We start from the raw sequence: 9,136 nt of genomic DNA on the forward strand, positions 1-9,136 counted from the left end.
GCCGCCGGCGGGAGCGCGGCCGTGGAAAGGCTGGGAGCGCGGTGGGGGCGGGAAAAGGAGCTGGAATGTGGGTCGCTGTCCCTGCGTTTGTGTCCCCTCCTGAGTCAGAGGCTTTGCTGCCTCCTGCTCCCTGCTGTTCGGCTCAGCCTTCTCATCTCCTGTCCTCCCTCTTCCACTGCTCTGCTGCTCTGTGCCCTTCAGCAGACAGTGGCACCCACAGCAGGAATGAAATCCCAGTGGCCTGTGCCGGGGTCCCAGTCACAGCTGAGGGTGCACAAGGACCGGGAAATGGGGTGCTCCCAGGCTGGGTTTTCAGCTCCACACTCTGAGGCCAGGACAGGCCATTGAGCGTCCCCGGGCCAGGGCTGCAGCCACAGGCGACCTGAGCAGAGGCCGGTGCGGAGCCAGGTCACACCACACACCAGGGACTGAGCTGCATTTTGCAGAGCACCTCCCCATGGCCAAGGCCCTTGTTCTGGGCCCTTGGCTCAGCTCCCACCATCGGCACCCCCCCTTACCTGGAACGAACAACATTAAAATCCTTTTGATTCAAGAGCAAAAGAACGAGAATTTCTTTAATGCATTCTGGGAGGCATTCTTTAGAATGCCATTTATTTCTATATTATGTATTTATTTATTTATTATAATATAATTTCTATAATATTTATCTATTTATTATAATATATTTTATATATTTATGAATTTATATATTTATAAGTTTTATAAGTTAATTTATATATTTATAAGTCACCCTGCCCAAGTCAGCCGTCCAGCCTCGATGCCCTCCTACTCTCTTAGAGATGCAGCCCAGCTCCTACATGGCCATTGCGTGTGCACGACAATGAGACCCACGAAGGCCACGGCTGCAGCGCGCACGGAGGGTTTTTTCCACACCAAGTGCAGCACCTCCTGTGGGACGGTGTTGGCGACCTCCAGCGCGTAGCCCAGACTCCAGCCGACGTCCGTGCTCCCGGCCTGCCAAAGGAGAGAGGGGGGCATCGTGAGGATAGCTCTAGCACAGAGATGCCCCTAGCAGCACTGGGGCCCTGCGTGCCAGGCCTGGCACAGGCACAGCGCGTGTCCCCAGGCAGGAGGTCTCCACGAGCCTTGGCCACGGGGCTGAGCTGCACATCTGCGTGTTAGCAGGAGTTCTGCCAGGACGAGACAGGACAGAAAGAGGATCCCAAGACAGCCCTATGTCCTGGGTGCAAGTCACATTCTCCTCCCATTTAAGGCAGCTGGTTTTTTTTTTTTTTTTTTTTTTTTGGGGGGGGGGGTGTGGCCGTTGGCGGGCAGGGAGGGGGAAATGTGTGAGCTGGTTCCCAGAGCACAACTGGATTGGATCAGAGCCAAACAGAATAAAGCAGAAGGGATGTCCTTGAGGGCACGGGTTGGCCTTGGCTTTTCCAGATGTGCTCGGTGTTAGTTAGCATGGGGTTTTCTTCCCTGTGTCCACACGGCATGGGGATGTGCCCTGATCTTTTAGCTGCAAAACCCTCATCCCTGCTCTCTCCCTCCCCTTGCACTTTAGCCTAATAAAAGAATTCCTTCTCCTACATCATTCCTGAGGTGCAAAGACCCAGACTTTTCCTTCTGTGCTAAGTGAGTTTAAAAAGGTAAGAAAGATCCAAAAGAAAGAAAGGAACAACCACACAAACCAACAAGCACCCAGTGCAAAGAAGGGGTGGCTGTTTCAGCCTTCTCTCACCTCAGGGAAGGAATAGATTAGATAGGTGACGCTGATCCAGCCATAAGCTCTTTCCTCTTGCCGTGTGATGATTCCAACCCCGTGGAAATCCATGGCAAAATCCTTCATGCTCTTAGCAATTCCCTCCATGCTTTCATCTGCTGACGAGTTGTTCTTTTGCCTAAGAAGCATCCAAAATTCAAGAAACAAATGCAGTGAAATAATCCCAATGCAGAGAACCCAAGGAAGCAGTTGGCTTCCTCCTACTTTCACAGATTGCAGCGTTTGGTCCTGAGCAGTTGCTGTGAAATGATGTTTGCTGCTCTCTAGCTTGTACAAGGTGCTCCTTGCTTTTCCTAGGGAAAAGCAAGATGAGGTGGCAGAACAGCCCTTTGGCATTCTACCTTGAACACACTCCCCTACCAGCACCCAACCACGTCTGCAGAAAGTGCGTGCCCTGGTGGGAACCACTGCCTTATGTTGCAGGAAGAAGGAAGAGCAAAGCAAGAGCACGGAGCATTTCCCGCTTGGCAAGAAGCAGAGCAGCATCCTTGGCGCTCGTGGGCTCCCAAAAAGGCCAGCGTCTGTCTCTGGGCCCCCAGGGCCCAGCACAGGGGCCAGTACAGCTCAGGTCCTGCCATGGCTCCCCACTGTGCTGTCTTCCTGCCAGGGCTCCCTTGCTCAGGGCAGCTGGGGAGCTCGGCGCAGCCGGCCCCGTGCAGGATGCCGCATTAGCCAGGCTGCTGGCAGCTGCCTGCAGCTTGGCCACCTCCCCTTCTCCTCAGGGCCTGCCAAGTACCTCTGGAGCCTGCTGCCTGCTGGTGCTCCAAGAAAAGCTGCTACCTCTCTCCCTTTCTCAGTGGCAATGGCCTTCAGAGCTCTGTCCAGCCACTCTCTTAGGGACTCCAGAGCTTTCGCAGTATCGTTGGCATAGCTTGATGTGCCTGGCCCTGGAAGAGAGTCAGGTCACTCGGATGAGAAACGCCCCGCTTTGGCACACTAAGGAAAGGGAAATGAGGCCACCCCAGCTGCCATACAGACACACACACACACCCAGGGCAGCATCAAGGCCACCGCAGAGGGGATACTGACCCTGCACATTACAGAAAAAGCTCTGCCTGATCTCAGCCATGTTGTTCTCATCACCTGTCTCCCTTTTGATGATGAACAGAGTGGGGTGGGACGAGCCGGCGTCCATCCCTCGGTCCACCTGGAAGCACAAATGAAGAGCTCGTGGCTGGCTGGAAGAGCAGCAGGGATGGTGGGGCTGGAGCCCAGCCCTGCCAGGAGACTGGTCACTTTGTCAAAGCTAAGATGTCCCCAAGAGGGTGTCCCAAAGAGCAGCTCTTATTGCTCTTAAAGCGGAGACCCTCCCAAAGCTATGGCAGTCTCAAGCATGGTCGAGCAGAGCAGTGACAGGACAGGGCCCTTCAAGGTCTGGTCTTGAGTCTGAGATGAAGGGCTCAGAGTCAGCCAGAGGGCTCGATCAGCCTGGCCCATGCTGGCCCCAGCTCCAGCAAGGCTCTTTCAGGGCCCCTGCCTTCTCTCTTCTGCCTGCATTTTGGCATGGCTGGAGAAGACTCACACCTGCAAGACTCATCCTAGCGAGCCCCACACACTCCAAAGCCCTAACATGAGCTCTTGTCTCATGGAGCATCTGTGCCACATGTCTGCTCTGCAGTGCTGCTCACCTTGGCCTCGGGTGACAAGCTGACCTTGAACAAGACCAGCTGACGGGCAATGAATGACTCCAGGAGCAGTAACGCCAGAACAACAGAGATCAGACGGCTCTTTTTAATGGCCATCCTGGCAAAGGACCCTGCAAAGGTCAACACAGAAAGAGAGAAATTGCTTGGATGTGACGCACTGGGAAGAGCGTTGATGAGTTAAAGCTGCAAGGAGGCCGTTCCCGAAAGCGGCCTCCACGTTGGCCCTCTCCTCAAGGAAGCTGTGGGTATCTCGAGGTCAGTGGGCTCCTCTCACCTGCCTGCACTGTCACGCCTGCGCACTGCCCGGCACGCACACACGGGCAGCGAGGGATGGAGCCAGGATTGCTCACAGGCAACAGTGAAGATGGGGAAAACCAACTTACTTGTCCTCTTTGTGCTGTCAGTCGCTCGTAGATACCTGTCAACAGAACTCAGGCAGAGTTCTGGAATTTTGAGCTTCTCTAGGTTACCTCACGTGGGCATTGAGCAGTTGCACGTTGTCATGATGACACCACACGTGCCACTTTTCACATTGCCCTTACGAATCTGTCACCTCTTAAAGAGCAACCTTGGTCATATCCCCTGCCCTGGAATTGCCCGCAGAGCAGCCGGGGTTTTGAGAGCAGGTTTGATTCCAACCAGAAGCAGGATGCGGTTGGAAAAGGAAGGATGGCCGTGCAAGGAGGGGGCCGGGGCCCTGAGCAGAGGCAGCCCCCACTGCCTCCATCTCCTGGCAGCAGCCAGAGCTGTCTCTGAGCTGCTCCTGGCCCTTTTCAGCTCCACACCCTGAGGCCAGGACAGACCATTGAGTGTCCCCGGGCCAGGGCTGCAGCCACAGTTGAGCTGAGCAGAGGCCGGTGGGGAGCCAGGTCACACCACACACTGGGGACTAAGTCCCTCGCTGTCAGCCCTGGCCTCCTCCTGGATCAGACCCCTTTCTGTCACAACCTGGCTGTAGCAGATTCCCTGTGAAGGGACAATCCCCATCACATAGGGAAAATGTCCGCCTCATGCCCGAGGGCTGTCAAGAAAAGGAAGCCAATCACTTATTTCATGATCATCAGAGGATCCTACAACGCTGGGGCCATCAGCCCCATGGACATGGTCCTGCCCTGCCCCAGAGTGCTGCCAAGGGACTCGCACATGGTCGTGTTCACAGCTTCGCTGCTGCTGTCTCTGCCTGTGCCCTCAGACACCATCCCCCTGCCTAGAACCTCTCGGCTCGGCCCATTTCTGGAGGACACAAGCTCTAAGCCACCAGGGTGGCTTCTCCACCCATCCACTGCTGCTCGGCTGGAGCGCCGCATGTGCCGCATAGCCCCAGCTGAACTCGGTGGCACTCCGCAGGGTCTGTTCTATGGGGTCACTGCTCTGGCTGCAGCGGCTCCCTGTGGCTTCCAAGCCTGTCCTCCTAGGGTCACATTCGCCCTGCTCTGCCTGGCCAGGCAGCTCTACCCGGCACCACGTCTGTCCACACGTTCCAGAGAGGACACGTCCCAGCAGAGGCACAGAGTAACTTTGTGAAGGGGCAGAGCCAGCACAGGTAGCAAAGGGTCACCGAGCGCTGCGGAGCTCAGCGGGGAAGCCCACGACTGCAGGAGGTTTCTTGCAACCATCATTGTCCCCAAATCCAGCACAAAGTTGCCTCTGTGCACCAGAGTAACGTTCGTTGTCTCACAGGTAGGTGAGGGATCCATAGTCCCGAACAGCCTCACAGCTGCAGCTAAATGACACTGAAGCATCTTTACTTTGTGAAACTCACGGTAACTTGCTGATCTCCAAGTCCCCTCGAAAGACTAAAGCCCCCTCATTCAGCCTGGCTCATTTCTAGACGGTCGAGGAGCGTTTCCCACCAAAGCTGTGACCCAGAGAAACTGTCTTCAGGAGCAGCAGCAGCTGCTCCTACTCTGCCCCTTCTCTTGGCCCTCCCAACACCCTTAGCACTACCTTGGGGAATAGGCCTCCAACACTAAAAACTGCATTTCTGTTCAACACCATGCACCAGCTCCCTCTGCCTCCCAGCACAATCCGTGAGACAACCTTGCTGGCACCCTGAGGGCAGGAAGTGCCACTCGGGGAGGGGACAGGAGAAACGGGAACACATTGGAGTAGAACTGCAGAAATCGGTGTTAAGATCATGGCCTCGGACTGCTCAGGACAAGCAGCAGCTTCTCTGTTTCAGGCTGGCAGCAGCTTGAGGTTTACACAGGTGCCGACAGCACATAAACAACCCCCAAAGAATTCTTACTCCAGGCGGCAGGTTTCAGTACAGAAACTTTCCGGGGGAAAATAAACAACAACAAGAAACAAGGAGCTGTATGTGTATAATTCCCCCATCTGTACAGTTTTGCTTTACATTCACTGGCCCGTCCAACAGGGCCTGCACATCAGGACACATTCACACGAGAGCCGAGCCAGGCCGACGTTGGCGACGCGGCACAAACGGGGCCTTTGCGGAGATATCAGAATCGCCGTGGCTGGAGTGAAGCCTGGCGCTAAGGCCAGCGCAGGCCCCCGGGCCCCGCGCCTGCTGCTCGGGGCTCAGCGCTGCCCCGTCCTGACGCGGCTGCTCCGCAGCGGCTCCGCTCTGGGCCGCAGCCCCCGGCACCTCGTGCCCATCCTGGCCGGGGCTGGAGCTGGGGCTGGGGCCGGCCCATAGAATCATAGAATGCATAGGGTTGGAAGGGACCTCTAGAGATCATCTAGTCCAACCCCCTTGCACACGCAGGGTCACCTAAAGCACGTGGCACAGGAATGCGTCCAAGCGGGTTTTGAAGATCTCCAGGGAAGGAGACTCCACAACCTCTCTGGGCAGCCTGTTCCAGTGCTCTGTCACCTTACTGTTAAGAAATTTTTCCTTAAGTTCCTGTGGAACTTTTGGTGCTTCAGTTTGTGGCCATTACCTCTAGTTCTGTCGGTGGCCACCAGGGAAAAGAGACCAGCACCATCCTCTGCACTCCCTCCCTTGAGGTACTTATATACACTGATTAGATCCCCTCTCAGCCTTCTCTTCTCCAGGCTGAACAGACCCAGCTCCCTCAGCCTCTCCTCGTAGGGCAGATGTTCCAGGCCCCTGATCATCCTTGTGGCCCTGCGCTGGACTCTCTCCAGCAGCTCCACATCCCTCTTATACTGTGGAGCCCAGAACTGGACACAATACTCCAGATGAGGCCTCACCAGGGCTGAGTAGAGGGGCAGGATCACCTCCCTCGACCTGCTGGAGACACTCTTAATGCACCCCAGGATCCCATTGGCCTTCTTGGCCACGAGGGCACACTGCTGCCTCATGGTCAACTTGTCGTCCACCATGACACCCAGGTCTTTCTCCGCAGAGCTGCTCTCCAGAAGGTCAGTCCCCAGCCATCCGCGTCGCCCCTCAGTTCACGCGGCAGGCGCGGAGCAGCAGCAGCTGCAGCTGGATGAAGACGGGCGCCATGACCAGCCCGTACCAGAGCTCGCGCGTGCCCTCTGCCAGCTTGCGGCACAGCAGCAGCTCGAAGACGAACTGGAGCCCCAGCACGGTGAGCACCCAGAGCCGCCGCAGCACGGCCAGCCGCTTCTCAGCAAAAGGAAGAGCAGGGAAAACGTGGGTCCGCTGGTGAACGGGATGGGCACCCTGGTTACAAATAACACAGAAAAAGCAGATTTGCTGAATGCCCTCTTTGCTTTGGTGTTTACCAAGGGCAGCCCTTTAGAGCCCCAGGCCCTAGGGACAAGAGAAGAAGCCTGGAGAGAGGAAGACTCCCCCTGAGTAGAGGAAGATTGGGTCAGAGAGCACCTAAGGAAACTCGATACCCACAAATCCATGGGCCCTGATGGGATGCACCCCAGAGTGCTGCGGGAGATGGCAGATGTCATAGCTAAGCCACTCTTCAGCATCTTTCAAAGATGCTGGAGAATGGGGGAGGTGCCAGAAGACTGGAAGAAGGCCAATGTCACGCCAGTCTTCAAAAAAGGCAAGAAGGAGGATCCAGGCAACTCCAGGTCAGTGAGCCTCACCTCTGTCCCCGGAAAAGTGATGGAACGGCTCATACTGGCTGTTGTCTCCGGGCACGTGGAGGACAAGAAGGTGCTCAGGAGTAGTCAGCATGGATTCACCAAGGGGAAATCTTGCTTGACTAATCTGATAGCCTTCTATGATGGAATGACCAGATGGATAGATGAGGGGAGAGCGGTGGATGTTGCCTTTCTCGACTTCACCAAGGCTTCTGACACCATCCGTCACAACATCCTCCTAGGCAAGCTCTGGAAGTGTGGGATAGATGAGTGCACAGTGAGGTGGATTAGGAACTGGCTGGATGGCAGAGCTCAGAGGGTGGTGATCTGCGGTGCCGAGTCTGGTTGGAGGCCTGTAGCTAGCGGGGTCCCCCAGGGGTCAGTCCTTGGTCCAGTCCTGTTCAGTTTATTCATCAATGACCTGGATGAAGGCACAGAGTGCTCCCTCAGCAAGTTTGCTGATGATTACGAACTGGGAGAAGTAGCCAATACCCCAGAGGGCTGCGCTGCCATCCAGAGGGACCTGGACAGACTGGACAACTGGGCGGTGAAAAACCTCATGCAATTCAACAAGGCCAAGTGCAAGGTTCTGCAGCTGGGGAGGAAAAACCCCAGACACCAGCACAGGCTGGGGACCGACCTTCTGGAGAGCAGCTCTGCAGAGAGGGACCTGGGCGTCATGGTGGAGGATAAGTTGACCATGAGGCAGCAGTGTGCCCTTGTGGCCAAGAAGGCCAATGGGATCCTAGGGTGCATTAAGAAGAGCATCTCCAGCAGGTCGAGGGCGGTGATCCTGCCCCTCTACTGAGCCCTGGTGAGGCCGCATCTGGAGTATTGTGTCCAGTTCTGGGCTCCACAGTATAAGAGGGATGTGGAGCTGCTGGAGAGAGTCCAGCGCAGGGCCACAAGGATGATCAGGGGCCTGGAACATCTGCCCCATGTGGAGACGCTGAGGGAGCTGGGCCTGTTCAGCCTGGAGAAGAGAAGGCTGAGAGGGGACCGGAGCAGTGTATATAAGTACCTCAAGGGAGGCAGTGAGGAGGATGGTGCTGGCCTCTTTTCCCTGGTGGCCACCGACAGAACTAGAGGTAATGGCCACAAACTGAAGCACCATAAGTTGCACATGAACTTAAGGAAAATTTTCTTAACAGTGAAGGTGACAGAGCGCTGGAACACGCTGCCCAGAGAGGTTGTGGAGTTTCCTTCTCTGGAGATCTTCAAAACCCGCTTGGATGCAGTCCTGTGCCACGTGCTCTAGGCAACCCTGCGTGTGCAGGGGGTTGGACTAGATGACCTCCAGAGGTCCCTTCCAACCTTCAGCGTTCTGTGATTCTGTGGTTCTCGCCATCCCAGCAGAGCCGCACAGACACCATGGTGCTGAAGTAGGTGCTGAGGCCGTCGGCGGGGGCTGCTGAGCGCCTCACTGCGGCGGGGATGGCGCTCGGCGCCGGGTGATGACGTCAGCGGCAGCTCCGTGGCTCCCGGCGCGGGGCGCTCTCCTCACTCCCGGTTCCAGCGCCGGTGTCGCTGGGACCGCGATTGCCCGGTCCCCGCGTCCCCGATTCCCCCTTTCCCCGGTCCCCGATTCCTCCTTCCCCCGGTCCCTCCCGTCCCCGGTCCGTCCTTGCCGCGCTGCTCCCGTCACTCTCTTCCTGCTTCCCACGGTGCCTCCGTCCCCGCTTCCCCCCAGTCCCCGTGAGCCCCTGTCCGCGGTGCCCCCGAGCTCTGGTTCCCGCATGGCCGG

The sequence above is a fragment of the Tinamus guttatus genome, unplaced genomic scaffold (genome assembly GCF_059628265.1).
Source record: "Tinamus guttatus ecotype Peru unplaced genomic scaffold, ASM5962826v1 Tinamus_guttatus_pri_ptg000348l, whole genome shotgun sequence".
In the NCBI taxonomy this organism is placed as follows: domain Eukaryota; kingdom Metazoa; phylum Chordata; class Aves; order Tinamiformes; family Tinamidae; genus Tinamus; species Tinamus guttatus.